Raw genomic sequence first — 27261 nt, forward strand, 5'->3', positions numbered from 1 at the left:
AACCGAGACCCCTCTTTCGAGCCTTCTTCTTCCCAAATACTGTTTTTCACCCTCCCGGTATTGTCCCATTCCCAAAAGAGTCCGCCGTCTGTAAAAGCAAGGTGAACTCGCAACAAAAAAAAGACAAAATGTTTATGAAATCCGCGCAACACTTGGAATTCAAGAGGCCATCCATGCCAGGCACGCTTCCGCGGGGAGTTCCGACGGGTCCGGTGCAATTTCCGCTTACACGAACGCACCGATGCACGCCTCTTTCGAACAATTCGTTCGTATGCGCATCGACCCGCGTCAACGGGTCCTTACCTTCGAGTGCCCGTAAATTCGAGGTCGGGACCCGGTTGCGAGTTATATTTTTATAAATAAAATTACTTCCAAAGAGTATATTACTATAATCACCGAAATTCCTTTTGCTCAAGTGGAGCGGAAAGAATTCGCAAATGAAAACGATAAAAAAAAAAAAAAAGAAGGGAAAAAGGGGTGCAACACGAGGACTTCCCAGGAGGTCACCCATCCTAGTACTACTCTCGCCCAAGCACGCTTAGCTGCGGAGTTCTGATGGGATCCGGTGCATTAGTGCTGGTATGATCGCACCCGTTCATTCACCGTAACAATTTGTATACATGCGCATTGCCGACCAAAAAAAAACCCAGAGCATTCCAAAGCTCGTAAACTCGCAACCGAGACCCCTCTTTCGAGCCTTCTTCTTCCCAAATACTGTTTTTCACCCTCCCGGTATTGTCCCATTCCCAAAAGAGTCCGCCGTCTGTAAAAGCAAGGTGAACTCGCAACAAAAAAAAGACAAAATGTTTATGAAATCCGCGCAACACTTGGAATTCAAGAGGCCATCCATGCCAGGCACGCTTCCGCGGGGAGTTCCGACGGGTCCGGTGCAATTTCCGCTTACACGAACGCACCGATGCACGCCTCTTTCGAACAATTCGTTCGTATGCGCATCGACCCGCGTCAACGGGTCCTTACCTTCGAGTGCCCGTAAATTCGAGGTCGGGACCCGGTTGCGAGTTATATTTTTATAAATAAAATTACTTCCAAAGAGTATATTACTATAATCACCGAAATTCCTTTTGCTCAAGTGGAGCGGAAAGAATTCGCAAATGAAAACGATAAAAAAAAAAAAAAAGAAGGGAAAAAGGGGTGCAACACGAGGACTTCCCAGGAGGTCACCCATCCTAGTACTACTCTCGCCCAAGCACGCTTAGCTGCGGAGTTCTGATGGGATCCGGTGCATTAGTGCTGGTATGATCGCACCCGTTCATTCACCGTAACAATTTGTATACATGCGCATTGCCGACCAAAAAAAAACCCAGAGCATTCCAAAGCTCGTAAACTCGCAACCGAGACCCCTCTTTCGAGCCTTCTTCTTCCCAAATACTGTTTTTCACCCTCCCGGTATTGTCCCATTCCCAAAAGAGTCCGCCGTCTGTAAAAGCAAGGTGAACTCGCAACAAAAAAAAGACAAAATGTTTATGAAATCCGCGCAACACTTGGAATTCAAGAGGCCATCCATGCCAGGCACGCTTCCGCGGGGAGTTCCGACGGGTCCGGTGCAATTTCCGCTTACACGAACGCACCGATGCACGCCTCTTTCGAACAATTCGTTCGTATGCGCATCGACCCGCGTCAACGGGTCCTTACCTTCGAGTGCCCGTAAATTCGAGGTCGGGACCCGGTTGCGAGTTATATTTTTATAAATAAAATTACTTCCAAAGAGTATATTACTATAATCACCGAAATTCCTTTTGCTCAAGTGGAGCGGAAAGAATTCGCAAATGAAAACGATAAAAAAAAAAAAAAGAAGGGAAAAAGGGGTGCAACACGAGGACTTCCCAGGAGGTCACCCATCCTAGTACTACTCTCGCCCAAGCACGCTTAACTGCGGAGTTCTGATGGGATCCGGTGCATTAGTGCTGGTATGATCGCACCCGTTCATTCACCGTAACAATTTGTATACATGCGCATTGCCGACCAAAAAAAAACCCAGAGCATTCCAAAGCTCGTAAACTCGCAACCGAGACCCCTCTTTCGAGCCTTCTTCTTCCCAAATACTGTTTTTCACCCTCCCGGTATTGTCCCATTCCCAAAAGAGTCCGCCGTCTGTAAAAGCAAGGTGAACTCGCAACAAAAAAAAGACAAAATGTTTATGAAATCCGCGCAACACTTGGAATTCAAGAGGCCATCCATGCCAGGCACGCTTCCGCGGGGAGTTCCGACGGGTCCGGTGCAATTTCCGCTTACACGAACGCACCGATGCACGCCTCTTTCGAACAATTCGTTCGTATGCGCATCGACCCGCGTCAACGGGTCCTTACCTTCGAGTGCCCGTAAATTCGAGGTCGGGACCCGGTTGCGAGTTATATTTTTATAAATAAAATTACTTCCAAAGAGTATATTACTATAATCACCGAAATTCCTTTTGCTCAAGTGGAGCGGAAAGAATTCGCAAATGAAAACGATAAAAAAAAAAAAAAGAAGGGAAAAAGGGGTGCAACACGAGGACTTCCCAGGAGGTCACCCATCCTAGTACTACTCTCGCCCAAGCACGCTTAACTGCGGAGTTCTGATGGGATCCGGTGCATTAGTGCTGGTATGATCGCACCCGTTCATTCACCGTAACAATTTGTATACATGCGCATTGCCGACCAAAAAAAAACCCAGAGCATTCCAAAGCTCGTAAACTCGCAACCGAGACCCCTCTTTCGAGCCTTCTTCTTCCCAAATACTGTTTTTCACCCTCCCGGTATTGTCCCATTCCCAAAAGAGTCCGCCGTCTGTAAAAGCAAGGTGAACTCGCAACAAAAAAAAGACAAAATGTTTATGAAATCCGCGCAACACTTGGAAATCAAGAGGCCATCCATGCCAGGCACGCTTCCGCGGGGAGTTCCGACGGGTCCGGTGCAATTTCCGCTTACACGAACGCACCGATGCACGCCTCTTTCGAACAATTCGTTCGTATGCGCATCGACCCGCGTCAACGGGTCCTTACCTTCGAGTGCCCGTAAATTCGAGGTCGGGACCCGGTTGCGAGTTATATTTTTATAAATAAAATTACTTCCAAAGAGTATATTACTATAATCACCGAAATGCCTTTTGCTCAAGTGGAGCGGAAAGAATTCGCAAATGAAAACGATAAAAAAAAAAAAAAGAAGGGAAAAAGGGGTGCAACACGAGGACTTCCCAGGAGGTCACCCATCCTAGTACTACTCTCGCCCAAGCACGCTTAACTGCGGAGTTCTGATGGGATCCGGTGCATTAGTGCTGGTATGATCGCACCCGTTCATTCACCGTAACAATTTGTATACATGCGCATTGCCGACCAAAAAAAAAACCCAGAGCATTCCAAAGCTCGTAAACTCGCAACCGAGACCCCTCTTTCGAGCCTTCTTCTTCCCAAATACTGTTTTTCACCCTCCCGGTATTGTCCCATTCCCAAAAGAGTCCGCCGTCTGTAAAAGCAAGGTGAACTCGCAACAAAAAAAAGACAAAATGTTTATGAAATCCGCGCAACACTTGGAATTCAAGAGGCCATCCATGCCAGGCACGCTTCCGCGGGGAGTTCCGACGGGTCCGGTGCAATTTCCGCTTACACGAACGCACCGATGCACGCCTCTTTCGAACAATTCGTTCGTATGCGCATCGACCCGCGTCAACGGGTCCTTACCTTCGAGTGCCCGTAAATTCGAGGTCGGGACCCGGTTGCGAGTTATATTTTTATAAATAAAATTACTTCCAAAGAGTATATTACTATAATCACCGAAATTCCTTTTGCTCAAGTGGAGCGGAAAGAATTCGCAAATGAAAACGATAAAAAAAAAAAAAAAGAAGGGAAAAAGGGGTGCAACACGAGGACTTCCCAGGAGGTCACCCATCCTAGTACTACTCTCGCCCAAGCACGCTTAGCTGCGGAGTTCTGATGGGATCCGGTGCATTAGTGCTGGTATGATCGCACCCGTTCATTCACCGTAACAATTTGTATACATGCGCATTGCCGACCAAAAAAAAACCCAGAGCATTCCAAAGCTCGTAAACTCGCAACCGAGACCCCTCTTTCGAGCCTTCTTCTTCCCAAATACTGTTTTTCACCCTCCCGGTATTGTCCCATTCCCAAAAGAGTCCGCCGTCTGTAAAAGCAAGGTGAACTCGCAACAAAAAAAAGACAAAATGTTTATGAAATCCGCGCAACACTTGGAATTCAAGAGGCCATCCATGCCAGGCACGCTTCCGCGGGGAGTTCCGACGGGTCCGGTGCAATTTCCGCTTACACGAACGCACCGATGCACGCCTCTTTCGAACAATTCGTTCGTATGCGCATCGACCCGCGTCAACGGGTCCTTACCTTCGAGTGCCCGTAAATTCGAGGTCGGGACCCGGTTGCGAGTTATATTTTTATAAATAAAATTACTTCCAAAGAGTATATTACTATAATCACCGAAATTCCTTTTGCTCAAGTGGAGCGGAAAGAATTCGCAAATGAAAACGATAAAAAAAAAAAAAAAGAAGGGAAAAAGGGGTGCAACACGAGGACTTCCCAGGAGGTCACCCATCCTAGTACTACTCTCGCCCAAGCACGCTTAGCTGCGGAGTTCTGATGGGATCCGGTGCATTAGTGCTGGTATGATCGCACCCGTTCATTCACCGTAACAATTTGTATACATGCGCATTGCCGACCAAAAAAAAACCCAGAGCATTCCAAAGCTCGTAAACTCGCAACCGAGACCCCTCTTTCGAGCCTTCTTCTTCCCAAATACTGTTTTTCACCCTCCCGGTATTGTCCCATTCCCAAAAGAGTCCGCCGTCTGTAAAAGCAAGGTGAACTCGCAACAAAAAAAAGACAAAATGTTTATGAAATCCGCGCAACACTTGGAATTCAAGAGGCCATCCATGCAAGGCACGCTTCCGCGGGGAGTTCCGACGGGTCCGGTGCAATTTCCGCTTACACGAACGCACCGATGCACGCCTCTTTCGAACAATTCGTTCGTATGCGCATCGACCCGCGTCAACGGGTCCTTACCTTCGAGTGCCCGTAAATTCGAGGTCGGGACCCGGTTGCGAGTTATATTTTTATAAATAAAATTACTTCCAAAGAGTATATTACTATAATCACCGAAATTCCTTTTGCTCAAGTGGAGCGGAAAGAATTCGCAAATGAAAACGATAAAAAAAAAAAAAAGAAGGGAAAAAGGGGTGCAACACGAGGACTTCCCAGGAGGTCACCCATCCTAGTACTACTCTCGCCCAAGCACGCTTAACTGCGGAGTTCTGATGGGATCCGGTGCATTAGTGCTGGTATGATCGCACCCGTTCATTCACCGTAACAATTTGTATACATGCGCATTGCCGACCAAAAAAAAACCCAGAGCATTCCAAAGCTCGTAAACTCGCAACCGAGACCCCTCTTTCGAGCCTTCTTCTTCCCAAATACTGTTTTTCACCCTCCCGGTATTGTCCCATTCCCAAAAGAGTCCGCCGTCTGTAAAAGCAAGGTGAACTCGCAACAAAAAAAAGACAAAATGTTTATGAAATCCGCGCAACACTTGGAAATCAAGAGGCCATCCATGCCAGGCACGCTTCCGCGGGGAGTTCCGACGGGTCCGGTGCAATTTCCGCTTACACGAACGCACCGATGCACGCCTCTTTCGAACAATTCGTTCGTATGCGCATCGACCCGCGTCAACGGGTCCTTACCTTCGAGTGCCCGTAAATTCGAGGTCGGGACCCGGTTGCGAGTTATATTTTTATAAATAAAATTACTTCCAAAGAGTATATTACTATAATCACCGAAATGCCTTTTGCTCAAGTGGAGCGGAAAGAATTCGCAAATGAAAACGATAAAAAAAAAAAAAAGAAGGGAAAAAGGGGTGCAACACGAGGACTTCCCAGGAGGTCACCCATCCTAGTACTACTCTCGCCCAAGCACGCTTAACTGCGGAGTTCTGATGGGATCCGGTGCATTAGTGCTGGTATGATCGCACCCGTTCATTCACCGTAACAATTTGTATACATGCGCATTGCCGACCAAAAAAAAAACCCAGAGCATTCCAAAGCTCGTAAACTCGCAACCGAGACCCCTCTTTCGAGCCTTCTTCTTCCCAAATACTGTTTTTCACCCTCCCGGTATTGTCCCATTCCCAAAAGAGTCCGCCGTCTGTAAAAGCAAGGTGAACTCGCAACAAAAAAAAGACAAAATGTTTATGAAATCCGCGCAACACTTGGAATTCAAGAGGCCATCCATGCCAGGCACGCTTCCGCGGGGAGTTCCGACGGGTCCGGTGCAATTTCCGCTTACACGAACGCACCGATGCACGCCTCTTTCGAACAATTCGTTCGTATGCGCATCGACCCGCGTCAACGGGTCCTTACCTTCGAGTGCCCGTAAATTCGAGGTCGGGACCCGGTTGCGAGTTATATTTTTATAAATAAAATTACTTCCAAAGAGTATATTACTATAATCACCGAAATTCCTTTTGCTCAAGTGGAGCGGAAAGAATTCGCAAATGAAAACGATAAAAAAAAAAAAAAAAGAAGGGAAAAAGGGGTGCAACACGAGGACTTCCCAGGAGGTCACCCATCCTAGTACTACTCTCGCCCAAGCACGCTTAGCTGCGGAGTTCTGATGGGATCCGGTGCATTAGTGCTGGTATGATCGCACCCGTTCATTCACCGTAACAATTTGTATACATGCGCATTGCCGACCAAAAAAAAACCCAGAGCATTCCAAAGCTCGTAAACTCGCAACCGAGACCCCTCTTTCGAGCCTTCTTCTTCCCAAATACTGTTTTTCACCCTCCCGGTATTGTCCCATTCCCAAAAGAGTCCGCCGTCTGTAAAAGCAAGGTGAACTCGCAACAAAAAAAAGACAAAATGTTTATGAAATCCGCGCAACACTTGGAATTCAAGAGGCCATCCATGCCAGGCACGCTTCCGCGGGGAGTTCCGACGGGTCCGGTGCAATTTCCGCTTACACGAACGCACCGATGCACGCCTCTTTCGAACAATTCGTTCGTATGCGCATCGACCCGCGTCAACGGGTCCTTACCTTCGAGTGCCCGTAAATTCGAGGTCGGGACCCGGTTGCGAGTTATATTTTTATAAATAAAATTACTTCCAAAGAGTATATTACTATAATCACCGAAATTCCTTTTGCTCAAGTGGAGCGGAAAGAATTCGCAAATGAAAACGATAAAAAAAAAAAAAAAGAAGGGAAAAAGGGGTGCAACACGAGGACTTCCCAGGAGGTCACCCATCCTAGTACTACTCTCGCCCAAGCACGCTTAGCTGCGGAGTTCTGATGGGATCCGGTGCATTAGTGCTGGTATGATCGCACCCGTTCATTCACCGTAACAATTTGTATACATGCGCATTGCCGACCAAAAAAAAACCCAGAGCATTCCAAAGCTCGTAAACTCGCAACCGAGACCCCTCTTTCGAGCCTTCTTCTTCCCAAATACTGTTTTTCACCCTCCCGGTATTGTCCCATTCCCAAAAGAGTCCGCCGTCTGTAAAAGCAAGGTGAACTCGCAACAAAAAAAAGACAAAATGTTTATGAAATCCGCGCAACACTTGGAATTCAAGAGGCCATCCATGCAAGGCACGCTTCCGCGGGGAGTTCCGACGGGTCCGGTGCAATTTCCGCTTACACGAACGCACCGATGCACGCCTCTTTCGAACAATTCGTTCGTATGCGCATCGACCCGCGTCAACGGGTCCTTACCTTCGAGTGCCCGTAAATTCGAGGTCGGGACCCGGTTGCGAGTTATATTTTTATAAATAAAATTACTTCCAAAGAGTATATTACTATAATCACCGAAATTCCTTTTGCTCAAGTGGAGCGGAAAGAATTCGCAAATGAAAACGATAAAAAAAAAAAAAAGAAGGGAAAAAGGGGTGCAACACGAGGACTTCCCAGGAGGTCACCCATCCTAGTACTACTCTCGCCCAAGCACGCTTAACTGCGGAGTTCTGATGGGATCCGGTGCATTAGTGCTGGTATGATCGCACCCGTTCATTCACCGTAACAATTTGTATACATGCGCATTGCCGACCAAAAAAAAACCCAGAGCATTCCAAAGCTCGTAAACTCGCAACCGAGACCCCTCTTTCGAGCCTTCTTCTTCCCAAATACTGTTTTTCACCCTCCCGGTATTGTCCCATTCCCAAAAGAGTCCGCCGTCTGTAAAAGCAAGGTGAACTCGCAACAAAAAAAAGACAAAATGTTTATGAAATCCGCGCAACACTTGGAATTCAAGAGGCCATCCATGCCAGGCACGCTTCCGCGGGGAGTTCCGACGGGTCCGGTGCAATTTCCGCTTACACGAACGCACCGATGCACGCCTCTTTCGAACAATTCGTTCGTATGCGCATCGACCCGCGTCAACGGGTCCTTACCTTCGAGTGCCCGTAAATTCGAGGTCGGGACCCGGTTGCGAGTTATATTTTTATAAATAAAATTACTTCCAAAGAGTATATTACTATAATCACCGAAATTCCTTTTGCTCAAGTGGAGCGGAAAGAATTCGCAAATGAAAACGATAAAAAAAAAAAAAAGAAGGGAAAAAGGGGTGCAACACGAGGACTTCCCAGGAGGTCACCCATCCTAGTACTACTCTCGCCCAAGCACGCTTAACTGCGGAGTTCTGATGGGATCCGGTGCATTAGTGCTGGTATGATCGCACCCGTTCATTCACCGTAACAATTTGTATACATGCGCATTGCCGACCAAAAAAAAACCCAGAGCATTCCAAAGCTCGTAAACTCGCAACCGAGACCCCTCTTTCGAGCCTTCTTCTTCCCAAATACTGTTTTTCACCCTCCCGGTATTGTCCCATTCCCAAAAGAGTCCGCCGTCTGTAAAAGCAAGGTGAACTCGCAACAAAAAAAAGACAAAATGTTTATGAAATCCGCGCAACACTTGGAATTCAAGAGGCCATCCATGCCAGGCACGCTTCCGCGGGGAGTTCCGACGGGTCCGGTGCAATTTCCGCTTACACGAACGCACCGATGCACGCCTCTTTCGAACAATTCGTTCGTATGCGCATCGACCCGCGTCAACGGGTCCTTACCTTCGAGTGCCCGTAAATTCGAGGTCGGGACCCGGTTGCGAGTTATATTTTTATAAATAAAATTACTTCCAAAGAGTATATTACTATAATCACCGAAATTCCTTTTGCTCAAGTGGAGCGGAAAGAATTCGCAAATGAAAACGATAAAAAAAAAAAAAAGAAGGGAAAAAGGGGTGCAACACGAGGACTTCCCAGGAGGTCACCCATCCTAGTACTACTCTCGCCCAAGCACGCTTAGCTGCGGAGTTCTGATGGGATCCGGTGCATTAGTGCTGGTATGATCGCACCCGTTCATTCACCGTAACAATTTGTATACATGCGCATTGCCGACCAAAAAAAAACCCAGAGCATTCCAAAGCTCGTAAACTCGCAACCGAGACCCCTCTTTCGAGCCTTCTTCTTCCCAAATACTGTTTTTCACCCTCCCGGTATTGTCCCATTCCCAAAAGAGTCCGCCGTCTGTAAAAGCAAGGTGAACTCGCAACAAAAAAAAGACAAAATGTTTATGAAATCCGCGCAACACTTGGAATTCAAGAGGCCATCCATGCCAGGCACGCTTCCGCGGGGAGTTCCGACGGGTCCGGTGCAATTTCCGCTTACACGAACGCACCGATGCACGCCTCTTTCGAACAATTCGTTCGTATGCGCATCGACCCGCGTCAACTGGTCCTTACCTTCGAGTGCCCGTAAATTCGAGGTCGGGACCCGGTTGCGAGTTATATTTTTATAAATAAAATTACTTCCAAAGAGTATATTACTATAATCACCGAAATTCCTTTTGCTCAAGTGGAGCGGAAAGAATTCGCAAATGAAAACGATAAAAAAAAAAAAAGAAGGGAAAAAGGGGTGCAACACGAGGACTTCCCAGGAGGTCACCCATCCTAGTACTACTCTCGCCCAAGCACGCTTAGCTGCGGAGTTCTGATGGGATCCAGTGCATTAGTGCTGGTATGATCGCACCCGTTCATTCACCGTAACAATTTGTATACATGCGCATTGCCGACCAAAAAAAAACCCAGAGTATTCCAAAGCTCGTAAACTCGCAACCGAGACCCCTCTTTCGAGCCTTCTTCTTCCCAAATACTGTTTTTCACCCTCCCGGTATTGTCCCATTCCCAAAAGAGTCCGCCGTCTGTAAAAGCAAGGTGAACTCGCAACAAAAAAAAGACAAAATGTTTATGAAATCCGCGCAACACTTGGAATTCAAGAGGCCATCCATGCCAGGCACGCTTCCGCGGGGAGTTCCGACGGGTCCGGTGCAATTTCCGCTTACACGAACGCACCGATGCACGCCTCTTTCGAACAATTCGTTCGTATGCGCATCGACCCGCGTCAACGGGTCCTTACCTTCGAGTGCCCGTAAATTCGAGGTCGGGACCCGGTTGCGAGTTATATTTTTATAAATAAAATTACTTCCAAAGAGTATATTACTATAATCACCGAAATTCCTTTTGCTCAAGTGGAGCGGAAAGAATTCGCAAATGAAAACGATAAAAAAAAAAAAAAAGAAGGGAAAAAGGGGTGCAACACGAGGACTTCCCAGGAGGTCACCCATCCTAGTACTACTCTCGCCCAAGCACGCTTAGCTGCGGAGTTCTGATGGGATCCGGTGCATTAGTGCTGGTATGATCGCACCCGTTCATTCACCGTAACAATTTGTATACATGCGCATTGCCGACCAAAAAAAAACCCAGAGCATTCCAAAGCTCGTAAACTCGCAACCGAGACCCCTCTTTCGAGCCTTCTTCTTCCCAAATACTGTTTTTCACCCTCCCGGTATTGTCCCATTCCCAAAAGAGTCCGCCGTCTGTAAAAGCAAGGTGAACTCGCAACAAAAAAAAGACAAAATGTTTATGAAATCCGCGCAACACTTGGAATTCAAGAGGCCATCCATGCCAGGCACGCTTCCGCGGGGAGTTCCGACGGGTCCGGTGCAATTTCCGCTTACACGAACGCACCGATGCACGCCTCTTTCGAACAATTCGTTCGTATGCGCATCGACCTGCGTCAACGGGTCCTTACCTTCGAGTGCCCGTAAATTCGAGGTCGGGACCCGGTTGCGAGTTATATTTTTATAAATAAAATTACTTCCAAAGAGTATATTACTATAATCACCGAAATTCCTTTTGCTCAAGTGGAGCGGAAAGAATTCGCAAATGAAAACGATAAAAAAAAAAAAAAAGAAGGGAAAAAGGGGTGCAACACGAGGACTTCCCAGGAGGTCACCCATCCTAGTACTACTCTCGCCCAAGCACGCTTAGCTGCGGAGTTCTGATGGGATCCGGTGCATTAGTGCTGGTATGATCGCACCCGTTCATTCACCGTAACAATTTGTATACATGCGCATTGCCGACCAAAAAAAAACCCAGAGCATTCCAAAGCTCGTAAACTCGCAACCGAGACCCCTCTTTCGAGCCTTCTTCTTCCCAAATACTGTTTTTCACCCTCCCGGTATTGTCCCATTCCCAAAAGAGTCCGCCGTCTGTAAAAGCAAGGTGAACTCGCAACAAAAAAAAGACAAAATGTTTATGAAATCCGCGCAACACTTGGAATTCAAGAGGCCATCCATGCCAGGCACGCTTCCGCGGGGAGTTCCGACGGGTCCGGTGCAATTTCCGCTTACACGAACGCACCGATGCACGCCTCTTTCGAACAATTCGTTCGTATGCGCATCGACCCGCGTCAACTGGTCCTTACCTTCGAGTGCCCGTAAATTCGAGGTCGGGACCCGGTTGCGAGTTATATTTTTATAAATAAAATTACTTCCAAAGAGTATATTACTATAATCACCGAAATTCCTTTTGCTCAAGTGGAGCGGAAAGAATTCGCAAATGAAAACGATAAAAAAAAAAAAAGAAGGGAAAAAGGGGTGCAACACGAGGACTTCCCAGGAGGTCACCCATCCTAGTACTACTCTCGCCCAAGCACGCTTAGCTGCGGAGTTCTGATGGGATCCGGTGCATTAGTGCTGGTATGATCGCACCCGTTCATTCACCGTAACAATTTGTATACATGCGCATTGCCGACCAAAAAAAAACCCAGAGCATTCCAAAGCTCGTAAACTCGCAACCGAGACCCCTCTTTCGAGCCTTCTTCTTCCCAAATACTGTTTTTCACCCTCCCGGTATTGTCCCATTCCCAAAAGAGTCCGCCGTCTGTAAAAGCAAGGTGAACTCGCAACAAAAAAAAGACAAAATGTTTATGAAATCCGCGCAACACTTGGAATTCAAGAGGCCATCCATGCCAGGCACGCTTCCGCGGGGAGTTCCGACGGGTCCGGTGCAATTTCCGCTTACACGAACGCACCGATGCACGCCTCTTTCGAACAATTCGTTCGTATGCGCATCGACCCGCGTCAACTGGTCCTTACCTTCGAGTGCCCGTAAATTCGAGGTCGGGACCCGGTTGCGAGTTATATTTTTATAAATAAAATTACTTCCAAAGAGTATATTACTATAATCACCGAAATTCCTTTTGCTCAAGTGGAGCGGAAAGAATTCGCAAATGAAAACGATAAAAAAAAAAAAAGAAGGGAAAAAGGGGTGCAACACGAGGACTTCCCAGGAGGTCACCCATCCTAGTACTACTCTCGCCCAAGCACGCTTAGCTGCGGAGTTCTGATGGGATCCGGTGCATTAGTGCTGGTATGATCGCACCCGTTCATTCACCGTAACAATTTGTATACATGCGCATTGCCGACCAAAAAAAAACCCAGAGCATTCCAAAGCTCGTAAACTCGCAACCGAGACCCCTCTTTCGAGCCTTCTTCTTCCCAAATACTGTTTTTCACCCTCCCGGTATTGTCCCATTCCCAAAAGAGTCCGCCGTCTGTAAAAGCAAGGTGAACTCGCAACAAAAAAAAGACAAAATGTTTATGAAATCCGCGCAACACTTGGAATTCAAGAGGCCATCCATGCCAGGCACGCTTCCGCGGGGAGTTCCGACGGGTCCGGTGCAATTTCCGCTTACACGAACGCACCGATGCACGCCTCTTTCGAACAATTCGTTCGTATGCGCATCGACCCGCGTCAACTGGTCCTTACCTTCGAGTGCCCGTAAATTCGAGGTCGGGACCCGGTTGCGAGTTATATTTTTATAAATAAAATTACTTCCAAAGAGTATATTACTATAATCACCGAAATTCCTTTTGCTCAAGTGGAGCGGAAAGAATTCGCAAATGAAAACGATAAAAAAAAAAAAAAGAAGGGAAAAAGGGGTGCAACACGAGGACTTCCCAGGAGGTCACCCATCCTAGTACTACTCTCGCCCAAGCACGCTTAACTGCGGAGTTCTGATGGGATCCGGTGCATTAGTGCTGGTATGATCGCACCCGTTCATTCACCGTAACAATTTGTATACATGCGCATTGCCGACCAAAAAAAAACCCAGAGCATTCCAAAGCTCGTAAACTCGCAACCGAGACCCCTCTTTCGAGCCTTCTTCTTCCCAAATACTGTTTTTCACCCTCCCGGTATTGTCCCATTCCCAAAAGAGTCCGCCGTCTGTAAAAGCAAGGTGAACTCGCAACAAAAAAAAGACAAAATGTTTATGAAATCCGCGCAACACTTGGAATTCAAGAGGCCATCCATGCCAGGCACGCTTCCGCGGGGAGTTCCGACGGGTCCGGTGCAATTTCCGCTTACACGAACGCACCGATGCACGCCTCTTTCGAACAATTCGTTCGTATGCGCATCGACCCGCGTCAACGGGTCCTTACCTTCGAGTGCCCGTAAATTCGAGGTCGGGACCCGGTTGCGAGTTATATTTTTATAAATAAAATTACTTCCAAAGAGTATATTACTATAATCACCGAAATTCCTTTTGCTCAAGTGGAGCGGAAAGAATTCGCAAATGAAAACGATAAAAAAAAAAAAAAGAAGGGAAAAAGGGGTGCAACACGAGGACTTCCCAGGAGGTCACCCATCCTAGTACTACTCTCGCCCAAGCACGCTTAACTGCGGAGTTCTGATGGGATCCGGCGCATTAGTGCTGGTATGATCGCACCCGTTCATTCACCGTAACAATTTGTATACATGCGCATTGCCGACCAAAAAAAAACCCAGAGCATTCCAAAGCTCGTAAACTCGCAACCGAGACCCCTCTTTCGAGCCTTCTTCTTCCCAAATACTGTTTTTCACCCTCCCGGTATTGTCCCATTCCCAAAAGAGTCCGCCGTCTGTAAAAGCAAGGTGAACTCGCAACAAAAAAAAGACAAAATGTTTATGAAATCCGCGCAACACTTGGAATTCAAGAGGCCATCCATGCCAGGCACGCTTCCGCGGGGAGTTCCGACGGGTCCGGTGCAATTTCCGCTTACACGAACGCACCGATGCACGCCTCTTTCGAACAATTCGTTCGTATGCGCATCGACCCGCGTCAACGGGTCCTTACCTTCGAGTGCCCGTAAATTCGAGGTCGGGACCCGGTTGCGAGTTATATTTTTATAAATAAAATTACTTCCAAAGAGTATATTACTATAATCACCGAAATTCCTTTTGCTCAAGTGGAGCGGAAAGAATTCGCAAATGAAAACGATAAAAAAAAAAAAAAAGAAGGGAAAAAGGGGTGCAACACGAGGACTTCCCAGGAGGTCACCCATCCTAGTACTACTCTCGCCCAAGCATGCTTAGCTGCGGAGTTCTGATGGGATCCGGTGCATTAGTGCTGGTATGATCGCACCCGTTCATTCACCGTAACAATTTGTATACATGCGCATTGCCGACCAAAAAAAAACCCAGAGCATTCCAAAGCTCGTAAACTCGCAACCGAGACCCCTCTTTCGAGCCTTCTTCTTCCCAAATACTGTTTTTCACCCTCCCGGTATTGTCCCATTCCCAAAAGAGTCCGCCGTCTGTAAAAGCAAGGTGAACTCGCAACAAAAAAAAGACAAAATGTTTATGAAATCCGCGCAACACTTGGAATTCAAGAGGCCATCCATGCCAGGCACGCTTCCGCGGGGAGTTCCGACGGGTCCGGTGCAATTTCCGCTTACACGAACGCACCGATGCACGCCTCTTTCGAACAATTCGTTCGTATGCGCATCGACCCGCGTCAACGGGTCCTTACCTTCGAGTGCCCGTAAATTCGAGGTCGGGACCCGGTTGCGAGTTATATTTTTATAAATAAAATTACTTCCAAAGAGTATATTACTATAATCACCGAAATTCCTTTTGCTCAAGTGGAGCGGAAAGAATTCGCAAATGAAAACGATAAAAAAAAAAAAAAGAAGGGAAAAAGGGGTGCAACACGAGGACTTCCCAGGAGGTCACCCATCCTAGTACTACTCTCGCCCAAGCACGCTTAACTGCGGAGTTCTGATGGGATCCGGTGCATTAGTGCTGGTATGATCGCACCCGTTCATTCACCGTAACAATTTGTATACATGCGCATTGCCGACCAAAAAAAAACCCAGAGCATTCCAAAGCTCGTAAACTCGCAACCGAGACCCCTCTTTCGAGCCTTCTTCTTCCCAAATACTGTTTTTCACCCTCCCGGTATTGTCCCATTCCCAAAAGAGTCCGCCGTCTGTAAAAGCAAGGTGAACTCGCAACAAAAAAAAGACAAAATGTTTATGAAATCCGCGCAACACTTGGAATTCAAGAGGCCATCCATGCCAGGCACGCTTCCGCGGGGAGTTCCGACGGGTCCGGTGCAATTTCCGCTTACACGAACGCACCGATGCACGCCTCTTTCGAACAATTCGTTCGTATGCGCATCGACCCGCGTCAACGGGTCCTTACCTTCGAGTGCCCGTAAATTCGAGGTCGGGACCCGGTTGCGAGTTATATTTTTATAAATAAAATTACTTCCAAAGAGTATATTACTATAATCACCGAAATTCCTTTTGCTCAAGTGGAGCGGAAAGAATTCGCAAATGAAAACGATAAAAAAAAAAAAAGAAGGGAAAAAGGGGTGCAACACGAGGACTTCCCAGGAGGTCACCCATCCTAGTACTACTCTCGCCCAAGCACGCTTAACTGCGGAGTTCTGATGGGATCCGGTGCATTAGTGCTGGTATGATCGCACCCGTTCATTCACCGTAACAATTTGTATACATGCGCATTGCCGACCAAAAAAAAACCCAGAGCAATCCAAAGCTCGTAAACTCGCAACCGAGACCCCTCTTTCGAGCCTTCTTCTTCCCAAATACTGTTTTTCACCCTCCCGGTATTGTCCCATTCCCAAAAGAGTCTGCCGTCTGTAAAAGCAAGGTGAACTCGCAACAAAAAAAAGACAAAATGTTTATGAAATCCGCGCAACACTTGGAAATCAAGAGGCCATCCATGCCAGGCACGCTTCCGCGGGGAGTTCCGACGGGTCCGGTGCAATTTCCGCTTACACGAACGCACCGATGCACGCCTCTTTCGAACAATTCGTTCGTATGCGCATCGACCTGCGTCAACGGGTCCTTACCTTCGAGTGCCCGTAAATTCGAGGTCGGGACCCGGTTGCGAGTTATATTTTTATAAATAAAATTACTTCCAAAGAGTATATTACTATAATCACCGAAATTCCTTTTGCTCAAGTGGAGCGGAAAGAATTCGCAAATAAAAACGATAAAAAAAAAAAAAAAGAAGGGAAAAAGGGGTGCAACACGAGGACTTCCCAGGAGGTCACCCATCCTAGTACTACTCTCGCCCAAGCACGCTTAACTGCGGAGTTCTGATGGGATCCGGTGCATTAGTGCTGGTATGATCGCACCCGTTCATTCACCGTAACAATTTGTATACATGCGCATTGCCGACCAAAAAAAAACCCAGAGCATTCCAAAGCTCGTAAACTCACAACCGAGACCCCTCTTTCGAGCCTTCTTCTTCCCAAATACTGTTTTTCACCCTCCCGGTATTGTCCCATTCCCAAAAGAGTCCGCCGTCTGTAAAAGCAAGGTGAACTCGCAACAAAAAAAAGACAAAATGTTTATGAAATCCGCGCAACACTTGGAATTCAAGAGGCCATCCATGCCAGGCACGCTTCCGCGGGGAGTTCCGACGGGTCCGGTGCAATTTCCGCTTACACGAACGCACCGATGCACGCCTCTTTCGAACAATTCGTTCGTATGCGCATCGACCCGCGTCAACGGGTCCTTACCTTCGAGTGCCCGTAAATTCGAGGTCGGGACCCGGTTGCGAGTTATATTTTTATAAATAAAATTACTTCCAAAGAGTATATTACTATAATCACCGAAATTCCTTTTGCTCAAGTGGAGCGGAAAGAATTCGCAAATGAAAACGATAAAAAAAAAAAAAGAAGGGAAAAAGGGGTGCAACACGAGGACTTCCCAGGAGGTCACCCATCCTAGTACTACTCTCGCCCAAGCACGCTTAGCTGCGGAGTTCTGATGGGATCCGGTGCATTAGTGCTGGTATGATCGCACCCATTCATTCACCGTAACAATTTGTATACATGCGCATTGCCGACCAAAAAAAAACCCAGAGCATTCCAAAGCTCGTAAACTCGCAACCGAGACCCCTCTTTCGAGCCTTCTTCTTCCCAAATACTGTTTTTCACCCTCCCGGTATTGTCCCATTCCCAAAAGAGTCCGCCGTCTGTAAAAGCAAGGTGAACTCGCAACAAAAAAAAGACAAAATGTTTATGAAATCCGCGCAACACTTGGAATTCAAGAGGCCATCCATGCCAGGCACGCTTCCGCGGGGAGTTCCGACGGGTCCGGTGCAATTTCCGCTTACACGAACGCACCGATGCACGCCTCTTTCGAACAATTCGTTCGTATGCGCATCGACCCGCGTCAACTGGTCCTTACCTTCGAGTGCCCGTAAATTCGAGGTCGGGACCCGGTTGCGAGTTATATTTTTATAAATAAAATTACTTCCAAAGAGTATATTACTATAATCACCGAAATTCCTTTTGCTCAAGTGGAGCGGAAAGAATTCGCAAATGAAAACGATAAAAAAAAAAAAAGAAGGGAAAAAGGGGTGCAACACGAGGACTTCCCAGGAGGTCACCCATCCTAGTACTACTCTCGCCCAAGCACGCTTAACTGCGGAGTTCTGATGGGATCCGGTGCATTAGTGCTGGTATGATTGCACCCGTTCATTCTCCGTAACAATTTGTATACATGCGCATTGCCGACCAAAAAAAAACCCAGAGCATTCCAAAGCTCGTAAACTCGCAACCGAGACCCCTCTTTCGAGCCTTCTTCTTCCCAAATACTGTTTTTCACCCTCCCGGTATTGTCCCATTCCCAAAAGAGTCCGCCGTCTGTAAAAGCAAGGTGAACTCGCAACAAAAAAAAGACAAAATGTTTATGAAATCCGCGCAACACTTGGAATTCAAGAGGCCATCCATGCCAGGCACGCTTCCGCGGGGAGTTCCGACGGGTCCGGTGCAATTTCCGCTTACACGAACGCACCGATGCACGCCTCTTTCGAACAATTCGTTCGTATGCGCATCGACCCGCGTCAACGGGTCCTTACCTTCGAGTGCCCGTAAATTCGAGGTCGGGACCCGGTTGCGAGTTATATTTTTATAAATAAAATTACTTCCAAAGAGTATATTACTATAATCACCGAAATTCCTTTTGCTCAAGTGGAGCGGAAAGAATTCGCAAATGAAAACGATAAAAAAAAAAAAAAAGAAGGGAAAAAGGGGTGCAACACGAGGACTTCCCAGGAGGTCACCCATCCTAGTACTACTCTCGCCCAAGCACGCTTAGCTGCGGAGTTCTGATGGGATCCGGTGCATTAGTGCTGGTATGATCGCACCCGTTCATTCACCGTAACAATTTGTATACATGCGCATTGCCGACCAAAAAAAAACCCAGAGCATTCCAAAGCTCGTAAACTCGCAACCGAGACCCCTCTTTCGAGCCTTCTTCTTCCCAAATACTGTTTTTCACCCTCCCGGTATTGTCCCATTCCCAAAAGAGTCCGCCGTCTGTAAAAGCAAGGTGAACTCGCAACAAAAAAAAGACAAAATGTTTATGAAATCCGCGCAACACTTGGAATTCAAGAGGCCATCCATGCCAGGCACGCTTCCGCGGGGAGTTCCGACGGGTCCGGTGCAATTTCCGCTTACACGAACGCACCGATGCACGCCTCTTTCGAACAATTCGTTCGTATGCGCATCGACCCGCGTCAACGGGTCCTTACCTTCGAGTGCCCGTAAATTCGAGGTCGGGACCCGGTTGCGAGTTATATTTTTATAAATAAAATTACTTCCAAAGAGTATATTACTATAATCACCGAAATTCCTTTTGCTCAAGTGGAGCGGAAAGAATTCGCAAATGAAAACGATAAAAAAAAAAAAAAAGAAGGGAAAAAGGGGTGCAACACGAGGACTTCCCAGGAGGTCACCCATCCTAGTACTACTCTCGCCCAAGCACGCTTAGCTGCGGAGTTCTGATGGGATCCGGTGCATTAGTGCTGGTATGATCGCACCCGTTCATTCACCGTAACAATTTGTATACATGCGCATTGCCGACCAAAAAAAAACCCAGAGCATTCCAAAGCTCGTAAACTCACAACCGAGACCCCTCTTTCGAGCCTTCTTCTTCCCAAATACTGTTTTTCACCCTCCCGGTATTGTCCCATTCCCAAAAGAGTCCGCCGTCTGTAAAAGCAAGGTGAACTCGCAACAAAAAAAAGACAAAATGTTTATGAAATCCGCGCAACACTTGGAATTCAAGAGGCCATCCATGCCAGGCACGCTTCCGCGGGGAGTTCCGACGGGTCCGGTGCAATTTCCGCTTACACGAACGCACCGATGCACGCCTCTTTCGAACAATTCGTTCGTATGCGCATCGACCCGCGTCAACGGGTCCTTACCTTCGAGTGCCCGTAAATTCGAGGTCGGGACCCGGTTGCGAGTTATATTTTTATAAATAAAATTACTTCCAAAGAGTATATTACTATAATCACCGAAATTCCTTTTGCTCAAGTGGAGCGGAAAGAATTCGCAAATGAAAACGATAAAAAAAAAAAAAGAAGGGAAAAAGGGGTGCAACACGAGGACTTCCCAGGAGGTCACCCATCCTAGTACTACTCTCGCCCAAGCACGCTTAGCTGCGGAGTTCTGATGGGATCCGGTGCATTAGTGCTGGTATGATCGCACCCATTCATTCACCGTAACAATTTGTATACATGCGCATTGCCGACCAAAAAAAAACCCAGAGCATTCCAAAGCTCGTAAACTCGCAACCGAGACCCCTCTTTCGAGCCTTCTTCTTCCCAAATACTGTTTTTCACCCTCCCGGTATTGTCCCATTCCCAAAAGAGTCCGCCGTCTGTAAAAGCAAGGTGAACTCGCAACAAAAAAAAGACAAAATGTTTATGAAATCCGCGCAACACTTGGAATTCAAGAGGCCATCCATGCCAGGCACGCTTCCGCGGGGAGTTCCGACGGGTCCGGTGCAATTTCCGCTTACACGAACGCACCGATGCACGCCTCTTTCGAACAATTCGTTCGTATGCGCATCGACCCGCGTCAACTGGTCCTTACCTTCGAGTGCCCGTAAATTCGAGGTCGGGACCCGGTTGCGAGTTATATTTTTATAAATAAAATTACTTCCAAAGAGTATATTACTATAATCACCGAAATTCCTTTTGCTCAAGTGGAGCGGAAAGAATTCGCAAATGAAAACGATAAAAAAAAAAAAAGAAGGGAAAAAGGGGTGCAACACGAGGACTTCCCAGGAGGTCACCCATCCTAGTACTACTCTCGCCCAAGCACGCTTAACTGCGGAGTTCTGATGGGATCCGGTGCATTAGTGCTGGTATGATTGCACCCGTTCATTCTCCGTAACAATTTGTATACATGCGCATTGCCGACCAAAAAAAAACCCAGAGCATTCCAAAGCTCGTAAACTCGCAACCGAGACCCCTCTTTCGAGCCTTCTTCTTCCCAAATACTGTTTTTCACCCTCCCGGTATTGTCCCATTCCCAAAAGAGTCCGCCGTCTGTAAAAGCAAGGTGAACTCGCAACAAAAAAAAGACAAAATGTTTATGAAATCCGCGCAACACTTGGAATTCAAGAGGCCATCCATGCCAGGCACGCTTCCGCGGGGAGTTCCGACGGGTCCGGTGCAATTTCCGCTTACACGAACGCACCGATGCACGCCTCTTTCGAACAATTCGTTCGTATGCGCATCGACCCGCGTCAACTGGTCCTTACCTTCGAGTGCCCGTAAATTCGAGGTCGGGACCCGGTTGCGAGTTATATTTTTATAAATAAAATTACTTCCAAAGAGTATATTACTATAATCACCGAAATTCCTTTTGCTCAAGTGGAGCGGAAAGAATTCGCAAATGAAAACGATAAAAAAAAAAAAAAAGAAGGGAAAAAGGGGTGCAACACGAGGACTTCCCAGGAGGTCACCCATCCTAGTACTACTCTCGCCCAAGCACGCTTAGCTGCGGAGTTCTGATGGGATCCGGTGCATTAGTGCTGGTATGATCGCACCCGTTCATTCACCGTAACAATTTGTATACATGCGCATTGCCGACCAAAAAAAAACCCAGAGCATTCCAAAGCTCGTAAACTCGCAACCGAGACCCCTCTTTCGAGCCTTCTTCTTCCCAAATACTGTTTTTCACCCTCCCGGTATTGTCCCATTCCCAAAAGAGTCCGCCGTCTGTAAAAGCAAGGTGAACTCGCAACAAAAAAAAGACAAAATGTTTATGAAATCCGCGCAACACTTGGAATTCAAGAGGCCATCCATGCCAGGCACGCTTCCGCGGGGAGTTCCGACGGGTCCGGTGCAATTTCCGCTTACACGAACGCACCGATGCACGCCTCTTTCGAACAATTCGTTCGTATGCGCATCGACCCGCGTCAACGGGTCCTTACCTTCGAGTGCCCGTAAATTCGAGGTCGGGACCCGGTTGCGAGTTATATTTTTATAAATAAAATTACTTCCAAAGAGTATATTACTATAATCACCGAAATTCCTTTTGCTCAAGTGGAGCGGAAAGAATTCGCAAATGAAAACGATAAAAAAAAAAAAAAAGAAGGGAAAAAGGGGTGCAACACGAGGACTTCCCAGGAGGTCACCCATCCTAGTACTACTCTCGCCCAAGCACGCTTAGCTGCGGAGTTCTGATGGGATCCGGTGCATTAGTGCTGGTATGATCGCACCCGTTCATTCACCGTAACAATTTGTATACATGCGCATTGCCGACCAAAAAAAAACCCAGAGCATTCCAAAGCTCGTAAACTCGCAACCGAGACCCCTCTTTCGAGCCTTCTTCTTCCCAAATACTGTTTTTCACCCTCCCGGTATTGTCCCATTCCCAAAAGAGTCCGCCGTCTGTAAAAGCAAGGTGAACTCGCAACAAAAAAAAGACAAAATGTTTATGAAATCCGCGCAACACTTGGAATTCAAGAGGCCATCCATGCCAGGCACGCTTCCGCGGGGAGTTCCGACGGGTCCGGTGCAATTTCCGCTTACACGAACGCACCGATGCACGCCTCTTTCGAACAATTCGTTCGTATGCGCATCGACCCGCGTCAACGGGTCCTTACCTTCGAGTGCCCGTAAATTCGAGGTCGGGACCCGGTTGCGAGTTATATTTTTATAAATAAAATTACTTCCAAAGAGTATATTACTATAATCACCGAAATTCCTTTTGCTCAAGTGGAGCGGAAAGAATTCGCAAATGAAAACGATAAAAAAAAAAAAAAAGAAGGGAAAAAGGGGTGCAACACGAGGACTTCCCAGGAGGTCACCCATCCTAGTACTACTCTCGCCCAAGCACGCTTAGCTGCGGAGTTCTGATGGGATCCGGTGCATTAGTGCTGGTATGATCGCACCCGTTCATTCACCGTAACAATTTGTATACATGCGCATTGCCGACCAAAAAAAAACCCAGAGCATTCCAAAGCTCGTAAACTCGCAACCGAGACCCCTCTTTCGAGCCTTCTTCTTCCCAAATACTGTTTTTCACCCTCCCGGTATTGTCCCATTCCCAAAAGAGTCCGCCGTCTGTAAAAGCAAGGTGAACTCGCAACAAAAAAAAGACAAAATGTTTATGAAATCCGCGCAACACTTGGAATTCAAGAGGCCATCCATGCCAGGCACGCTTCCGCGGGGAGTTCCGACGGGTCCGGTGCAATTTCCGCTTACACGAACGCACCGATGCACGCCTCTTTCGAACAATTCGTTCGTATGCGCATCGACCCGCGTCAACGGGTCCTTACCTTCGAGTGCCCGTAAATTCGAGGTCGGGACCCGGTTGCGAGTTATATTTTTATAAATAAAATTACTTCCAAAGAGTATATTACTATAATCACCGAAATTCCTTTTGCTCAAGTGGAGCGGAAAGAATTCGCAAATGAAAACGATAAAAAAAAAAAAAAAGAAGGGAAAAAGGGGTGCAACACGAGGACTTCCCAGGAGGTCACCCATCCTAGTACTACTCTCGCCCAAGCACGCTTAGCTGCGGAGTTCTGATGGGATCCGGTGCATTAGTGCTGGTATGATCGCACCCGTTCATTCACCGTAACAATTTGTATACATGCGCATTGCCGACCAAAAAAAAACCCAGAGCATTCCAAAGCTCGTAAACTCGCAACCGAGACCCCTCTTTCGAGCCTTCTTCTTCCCAAATACTGTTTTTCACCCTCCCGGTATTGTCCCATTCCCAAAAGAGTCCGCCGTCTGTAAAAGCAAGGTGAACTCGCAACAAAAAAAAGACAAAATGTTTATGAAATCCGCGCAACACTTGGAATTCAAGAGGCCATCCATGCCAGGCACGCTTCCGCGGGGAGTTCCGACGGGTCCGGTGCAATTTCCGCTTACACGAACGCACCGATGCACGCCTCTTTCGAACAATTCGTTCGTATGCGCATCGACCCGCGTCAACGGGTCCTTACCTTCGAGTGCCCGTAAATTCGAGGTCGGGACCCGGTTGCGAGTTATATTTTTATAAATAAAATTACTTCCAAAGAGTATATTACTATAATCACCGAAATTCCTTTTGCTCAAGTGGAGCGGAAAGAATTCGCAAATGAAAACGATAAAAAAAAAAAAAAAGAAGGGAAAAAGGGGTGCAACACGAGGACTTCCCAGGAGGTCACCCATCCTAGTACTACTCTCGCCCAAGCACGCTTAGCTGCGGAGTTCTGATGGGATCCGGTGCATTAGTGCTGGTATGATCGCACCCGTTCATTCACCGTAACAATTTGTATACATGCGCATTGCCGACCAAAAAAAAACCCAGAGCATTCCAAAGCTCGTAAACTCGCAACCGAGACCCCTCTTTCGAGCCTTCTTCTTCCCAAATACTGTTTTTCACCCTCCCGGTATTGTCCCATTCCCAAAAGAGTCCGCCGTCTGTAAAAGCAAGGTGAACTCGCAACAAAAAAAAGACAAAATGTTTATGAAATCCGCGCAACACTTGGAATTCAAGAGGCCATCCATGCCAGGCACGCTTCCGCGGGGAGTTCCGACGGGTCCGGTGCAATTTCCGCTTACACGAACGCACCGATGCACGCCTCTTTCGAACAATTCGTTCGTATGCGCATCGACCCGCGTCAACGGGTCCTTACCTTCGAGTGCCCGTAAATTCGAGGTCGGGACCCGGTTGCGAGTTATATTTTTATAAATAAAATTACTTCCAAAGAGTATATTACTATAATCACCGAAATTCCTTTTGCTCAAGTGGAGCGGAAAGAATTCGCAAATGAAAACGATAAAAAAAAAAAAAAAGAAGGGAAAAAGGGGTGCAACACGAGGACTTCCCAGGAGGTCACCCATCCTAGTACTACTCTCGCCCAAGCACGCTTAGCTGCGGAGTTCTGATGGGATCCGGTGCATTAGTGCTGGTATGATCGCACCCGTTCATTCACCGTAACAATTTGTATACATGCGCATTGCCGACCAAAAAAAAACCCAGAGCATTCCAAAGCTCGTAAACTCGCAACCGAGACCCCTCTTTCGAGCCTTCTTCTTCCCAAATACTGTTTTTCACCCTCCCGGTATTGTCCCATTCCCAAAAGAGTCCGCCGTCTGTAAAAGCAAGGTGAACTCGCAACAAAAAAAAGACAAAATGTTTATGAAATCCGCGCAACACTTGGAATTCAAGAGGCCATCCATGCCAGGCACGCTTCCGCGGGGAGTTCCGATGGGTCCGGTGCAATTTCCGCTTACACGAACGCACCGATGCACGCCTCTTTCGAACAATTCGTTCGTATGCGCATCGACCCGCGTCAACGGGTCCTTACCTTCGAGTGCCCGTAAATTCGAGGTCGGGACCCGGTTGCGAGTTATATTTTTATAAATAAAATTACTTCCAAAGAGTATATTACTATAATCACCGAAATTCCTTTTGCTCAAGTGGAGCGGAAAGAATTCGCAAATGAAAACGATAAAAAAAAAAAAAAAGAAGGGAAAAAGGGGTGCAACACGAGGACTTCCCAGGAGGTCACCCATCCTAGTACTACTCTCGCCCAAGCACGCTTAGCTGCGGAGTTCTGATGGGATCCGGTGCATTAGTGCTGGTATGATCGCACCCGTTCATTCACCGTAACAATTTGTATACATGCGCATTGCCGACCAAAAAAAAACCCAGAGCATTCCAAAGCTCGTAAACTCGCAACCGAGACCCCTCTTTCGAGCCTTCTTCTTCCCAAATACTGTTTTTCACCCTCCCGGTATTGTCCCATTCCCAAAAGAGTCCGCCGTCTGTAAAAGCAAGGTGAACTCGCAACAAAAAAAAGACAAAATGTTTATGAAATCCGCGCAACACTTGGAATTCAAGAGGCCATCCATGCCAGGCACGCTTCCGCGGGGAGTTCCGACGGGTCCGGTGCAATTTCCGCTTACACGAACGCACCGATGCACGCCTCTTTCGAACAATTCGTTCGTATGCGCATCGACCCGCGTCAACGGGTCCTTACCTTCGAGTGCCCGTAAATTCGAGGTCGGGACCCGGTTGCGAGTTATATTTTTATAAATAAAATTACTTCCAAAGAGTATATTACTATAATCACCGAAATTCCTTTTGCTCAAGTGGAGCGGAAAGAATTCGCAAATGAAAACGATAAAAAAAAAAAAAAAGAAGGGAAAAAGGGGTGCAACACGAGGACTTCCCAGGAGGTCACCCATCCTAGTACTACTCTCGCCCAAGCACGCTTAGCTGCGGAGTTCTGATGGGATCCGGTGCATTAGTGCTGGTATGATCGCACCCGTTCATTCACCGTAACAATTTGTATACATGCGCATTGCCGACCAAAAAAAAACCCAGAGCATTCCAAAGCTCGTAAACTCGCAACCGAGACCCCTCTTTCGAGCCTTCTTCTTCCCAAATACTGTTTTTCACCCTCCCGGTATTGTCCCATTCCCAAAAGAGTCCGCCGTCTGTAAAAGCAAGGTGAACTCGCAACAAAAAAAAGACAAAATGTTTATGAAATCCGCGCAACACTTGGAATTCAAGAGGCCATCCATGCCAGGCACGCTTCCGCGGGGAGTTCCGACGGGTCCGGTGCAATTTCCGCTTACACGAACGCACCGATGCACGCCTCTTTCGAACAATTCGTTCGTATGCGCATCGACCCGCGTCAACGGGTCCTTACCTTCGAGTGCCCGTAAATTCGAGGTCGGGACCCGGTTGCGAGTTATATTTTTATAAATAAAATTACTTCCAAAGAGTATATTACTATAATCACCGAAATTCCTTTTGCTCAAGTGGAGCGGAAAGAATTCGCAAATGAAAACGATAAAAAAAAAAAAAAAGAAGGGAAAAAGGGGTGCAACACGAGGACTTCCCAGGAGGTCACCCATCCTAGTACTACTCTCGCCCAAGCACGCTTAGCTGCGGAGTTCTGATGGGATCCGGTGCATTAGTGCTGGTATGATCGCACCCGTTCATTCACCGTAACAATTTGTATACATGCGCATTGCCGACCAAAAAAAAACCCAGAGCATTCCAAAGCTCGTAAACTCGCAACCGAGACCCCTCTTTCGAGCCTTCTTCTTCCCAAATACTGTTTTTCACCCTCCCGGTATTGTCCCATTCCCAAAAGAGTCCGCCGTCTGTAAAAGCAAGGTGAACTCGCAACAAAAAAAAGACAAAATGTTTATGAAATCCGCGCAACACTTGGAATTCAAGAGGCCATCCATGCCAGGCACGCTTCCGCGGGGAGTTCCGACGGGTCCGGTGCAATTTCCGCTTACACGAACGCACCGATGCACGCCTCTTTCGAACAATTCGTTCGTATGCGCATCGACCC

At 47.4% G+C, this 27261-nt stretch overlaps 40 non-coding genes across 40 annotated transcripts; all 40 read right to left on the minus strand.

Annotated features, from left to right (window-relative positions):
- Positions 1 to 474: 474 nt before the first annotated feature.
- Positions 475 to 593, minus strand: LOC130816225 (5S ribosomal RNA). Its single transcript, XR_009042770.1, has one exon. It is a non-coding gene; the product is annotated as a 5S ribosomal RNA (ribosomal RNA).
- Positions 594 to 1149: 556 nt separating this feature from the next.
- On the minus strand, positions 1150 to 1268 carry LOC130816226 (5S ribosomal RNA). The gene has a single exon (XR_009042771.1). It is a non-coding gene; the product is annotated as a 5S ribosomal RNA (ribosomal RNA).
- A 555-nt stretch (positions 1269 to 1823) lies between these two features.
- On the minus strand, positions 1824 to 1942 carry LOC130816792 (5S ribosomal RNA). Its single transcript, XR_009043330.1, has one exon. It is a non-coding gene; the product is annotated as a 5S ribosomal RNA (ribosomal RNA).
- Positions 1943 to 2497: 555 nt separating this feature from the next.
- Positions 2498 to 2616, minus strand: LOC130816794 (5S ribosomal RNA). Its single transcript, XR_009043332.1, has one exon. It is a non-coding gene; the product is annotated as a 5S ribosomal RNA (ribosomal RNA).
- A 555-nt stretch (positions 2617 to 3171) lies between these two features.
- Positions 3172 to 3290, minus strand: LOC130816796 (5S ribosomal RNA). Its single transcript, XR_009043333.1, has one exon. It is a non-coding gene; the product is annotated as a 5S ribosomal RNA (ribosomal RNA).
- Positions 3291 to 3847: 557 nt separating this feature from the next.
- On the minus strand, positions 3848 to 3966 carry LOC130816227 (5S ribosomal RNA). Its single transcript, XR_009042772.1, has one exon. It is a non-coding gene; the product is annotated as a 5S ribosomal RNA (ribosomal RNA).
- Positions 3967 to 4522: 556 nt separating this feature from the next.
- Positions 4523 to 4641, minus strand: LOC130816229 (5S ribosomal RNA). The gene has a single exon (XR_009042774.1). It is a non-coding gene; the product is annotated as a 5S ribosomal RNA (ribosomal RNA).
- Positions 4642 to 5196: 555 nt separating this feature from the next.
- Positions 5197 to 5315, minus strand: LOC130816797 (5S ribosomal RNA). The gene has a single exon (XR_009043334.1). It is a non-coding gene; the product is annotated as a 5S ribosomal RNA (ribosomal RNA).
- Positions 5316 to 5870: 555 nt separating this feature from the next.
- On the minus strand, positions 5871 to 5989 carry LOC130816798 (5S ribosomal RNA). Its single transcript, XR_009043335.1, has one exon. It is a non-coding gene; the product is annotated as a 5S ribosomal RNA (ribosomal RNA).
- Positions 5990 to 6547: 558 nt separating this feature from the next.
- Positions 6548 to 6666, minus strand: LOC130816230 (5S ribosomal RNA). The gene has a single exon (XR_009042775.1). It is a non-coding gene; the product is annotated as a 5S ribosomal RNA (ribosomal RNA).
- A 556-nt stretch (positions 6667 to 7222) lies between these two features.
- On the minus strand, positions 7223 to 7341 carry LOC130816231 (5S ribosomal RNA). Its single transcript, XR_009042776.1, has one exon. It is a non-coding gene; the product is annotated as a 5S ribosomal RNA (ribosomal RNA).
- A 555-nt stretch (positions 7342 to 7896) lies between these two features.
- Positions 7897 to 8015, minus strand: LOC130816799 (5S ribosomal RNA). The gene has a single exon (XR_009043336.1). It is a non-coding gene; the product is annotated as a 5S ribosomal RNA (ribosomal RNA).
- Positions 8016 to 8570: 555 nt separating this feature from the next.
- On the minus strand, positions 8571 to 8689 carry LOC130816800 (5S ribosomal RNA). The gene has a single exon (XR_009043337.1). It is a non-coding gene; the product is annotated as a 5S ribosomal RNA (ribosomal RNA).
- A 555-nt stretch (positions 8690 to 9244) lies between these two features.
- Positions 9245 to 9363, minus strand: LOC130816232 (5S ribosomal RNA). Its single transcript, XR_009042777.1, has one exon. It is a non-coding gene; the product is annotated as a 5S ribosomal RNA (ribosomal RNA).
- Positions 9364 to 9917: 554 nt separating this feature from the next.
- Positions 9918 to 10036, minus strand: LOC130816396 (5S ribosomal RNA). The gene has a single exon (XR_009042932.1). It is a non-coding gene; the product is annotated as a 5S ribosomal RNA (ribosomal RNA).
- Positions 10037 to 10592: 556 nt separating this feature from the next.
- On the minus strand, positions 10593 to 10711 carry LOC130816233 (5S ribosomal RNA). The gene has a single exon (XR_009042778.1). It is a non-coding gene; the product is annotated as a 5S ribosomal RNA (ribosomal RNA).
- Positions 10712 to 11267: 556 nt separating this feature from the next.
- LOC130816235 (5S ribosomal RNA) lies at positions 11268 to 11386 on the minus strand. Its single transcript, XR_009042780.1, has one exon. It is a non-coding gene; the product is annotated as a 5S ribosomal RNA (ribosomal RNA).
- Positions 11387 to 11940: 554 nt separating this feature from the next.
- On the minus strand, positions 11941 to 12059 carry LOC130816236 (5S ribosomal RNA). Its single transcript, XR_009042781.1, has one exon. It is a non-coding gene; the product is annotated as a 5S ribosomal RNA (ribosomal RNA).
- A 554-nt stretch (positions 12060 to 12613) lies between these two features.
- On the minus strand, positions 12614 to 12732 carry LOC130816237 (5S ribosomal RNA). The gene has a single exon (XR_009042782.1). It is a non-coding gene; the product is annotated as a 5S ribosomal RNA (ribosomal RNA).
- A 555-nt stretch (positions 12733 to 13287) lies between these two features.
- LOC130816801 (5S ribosomal RNA) lies at positions 13288 to 13406 on the minus strand. The gene has a single exon (XR_009043338.1). It is a non-coding gene; the product is annotated as a 5S ribosomal RNA (ribosomal RNA).
- Positions 13407 to 13961: 555 nt separating this feature from the next.
- Positions 13962 to 14080, minus strand: LOC130816342 (5S ribosomal RNA). Its single transcript, XR_009042882.1, has one exon. It is a non-coding gene; the product is annotated as a 5S ribosomal RNA (ribosomal RNA).
- Positions 14081 to 14636: 556 nt separating this feature from the next.
- Positions 14637 to 14755, minus strand: LOC130816528 (5S ribosomal RNA). Its single transcript, XR_009043056.1, has one exon. It is a non-coding gene; the product is annotated as a 5S ribosomal RNA (ribosomal RNA).
- A 555-nt stretch (positions 14756 to 15310) lies between these two features.
- Positions 15311 to 15429, minus strand: LOC130816802 (5S ribosomal RNA). The gene has a single exon (XR_009043339.1). It is a non-coding gene; the product is annotated as a 5S ribosomal RNA (ribosomal RNA).
- A 554-nt stretch (positions 15430 to 15983) lies between these two features.
- LOC130816803 (5S ribosomal RNA) lies at positions 15984 to 16102 on the minus strand. The gene has a single exon (XR_009043340.1). It is a non-coding gene; the product is annotated as a 5S ribosomal RNA (ribosomal RNA).
- A 556-nt stretch (positions 16103 to 16658) lies between these two features.
- Positions 16659 to 16777, minus strand: LOC130816804 (5S ribosomal RNA). The gene has a single exon (XR_009043341.1). It is a non-coding gene; the product is annotated as a 5S ribosomal RNA (ribosomal RNA).
- A 554-nt stretch (positions 16778 to 17331) lies between these two features.
- LOC130816238 (5S ribosomal RNA) lies at positions 17332 to 17450 on the minus strand. The gene has a single exon (XR_009042783.1). It is a non-coding gene; the product is annotated as a 5S ribosomal RNA (ribosomal RNA).
- Positions 17451 to 18004: 554 nt separating this feature from the next.
- Positions 18005 to 18123, minus strand: LOC130817201 (5S ribosomal RNA). The gene has a single exon (XR_009043716.1). It is a non-coding gene; the product is annotated as a 5S ribosomal RNA (ribosomal RNA).
- A 556-nt stretch (positions 18124 to 18679) lies between these two features.
- LOC130816239 (5S ribosomal RNA) lies at positions 18680 to 18798 on the minus strand. Its single transcript, XR_009042784.1, has one exon. It is a non-coding gene; the product is annotated as a 5S ribosomal RNA (ribosomal RNA).
- A 556-nt stretch (positions 18799 to 19354) lies between these two features.
- On the minus strand, positions 19355 to 19473 carry LOC130816241 (5S ribosomal RNA). The gene has a single exon (XR_009042786.1). It is a non-coding gene; the product is annotated as a 5S ribosomal RNA (ribosomal RNA).
- A 554-nt stretch (positions 19474 to 20027) lies between these two features.
- Positions 20028 to 20146, minus strand: LOC130816242 (5S ribosomal RNA). Its single transcript, XR_009042787.1, has one exon. It is a non-coding gene; the product is annotated as a 5S ribosomal RNA (ribosomal RNA).
- Positions 20147 to 20700: 554 nt separating this feature from the next.
- LOC130817202 (5S ribosomal RNA) lies at positions 20701 to 20819 on the minus strand. Its single transcript, XR_009043717.1, has one exon. It is a non-coding gene; the product is annotated as a 5S ribosomal RNA (ribosomal RNA).
- A 556-nt stretch (positions 20820 to 21375) lies between these two features.
- LOC130816243 (5S ribosomal RNA) lies at positions 21376 to 21494 on the minus strand. Its single transcript, XR_009042788.1, has one exon. It is a non-coding gene; the product is annotated as a 5S ribosomal RNA (ribosomal RNA).
- Positions 21495 to 22050: 556 nt separating this feature from the next.
- Positions 22051 to 22169, minus strand: LOC130816244 (5S ribosomal RNA). Its single transcript, XR_009042789.1, has one exon. It is a non-coding gene; the product is annotated as a 5S ribosomal RNA (ribosomal RNA).
- A 556-nt stretch (positions 22170 to 22725) lies between these two features.
- LOC130816245 (5S ribosomal RNA) lies at positions 22726 to 22844 on the minus strand. The gene has a single exon (XR_009042790.1). It is a non-coding gene; the product is annotated as a 5S ribosomal RNA (ribosomal RNA).
- A 556-nt stretch (positions 22845 to 23400) lies between these two features.
- On the minus strand, positions 23401 to 23519 carry LOC130816246 (5S ribosomal RNA). Its single transcript, XR_009042791.1, has one exon. It is a non-coding gene; the product is annotated as a 5S ribosomal RNA (ribosomal RNA).
- Positions 23520 to 24075: 556 nt separating this feature from the next.
- LOC130816247 (5S ribosomal RNA) lies at positions 24076 to 24194 on the minus strand. Its single transcript, XR_009042792.1, has one exon. It is a non-coding gene; the product is annotated as a 5S ribosomal RNA (ribosomal RNA).
- Positions 24195 to 24750: 556 nt separating this feature from the next.
- LOC130816248 (5S ribosomal RNA) lies at positions 24751 to 24869 on the minus strand. Its single transcript, XR_009042793.1, has one exon. It is a non-coding gene; the product is annotated as a 5S ribosomal RNA (ribosomal RNA).
- A 556-nt stretch (positions 24870 to 25425) lies between these two features.
- Positions 25426 to 25544, minus strand: LOC130816249 (5S ribosomal RNA). Its single transcript, XR_009042794.1, has one exon. It is a non-coding gene; the product is annotated as a 5S ribosomal RNA (ribosomal RNA).
- Positions 25545 to 26100: 556 nt separating this feature from the next.
- Positions 26101 to 26219, minus strand: LOC130816251 (5S ribosomal RNA). Its single transcript, XR_009042795.1, has one exon. It is a non-coding gene; the product is annotated as a 5S ribosomal RNA (ribosomal RNA).
- Positions 26220 to 26775: 556 nt separating this feature from the next.
- Positions 26776 to 26894, minus strand: LOC130816253 (5S ribosomal RNA). The gene has a single exon (XR_009042797.1). It is a non-coding gene; the product is annotated as a 5S ribosomal RNA (ribosomal RNA).
- Positions 26895 to 27261: the final 367 nt, after the last annotated feature.

The sequence above is a fragment of the Amaranthus tricolor genome, chromosome 6 (assembly GCF_026212465.1).
Source record: "Amaranthus tricolor cultivar Red isolate AtriRed21 chromosome 6, ASM2621246v1, whole genome shotgun sequence".
Lineage (NCBI taxonomy): Eukaryota > Viridiplantae > Streptophyta > Magnoliopsida > Caryophyllales > Amaranthaceae > Amaranthus > Amaranthus tricolor.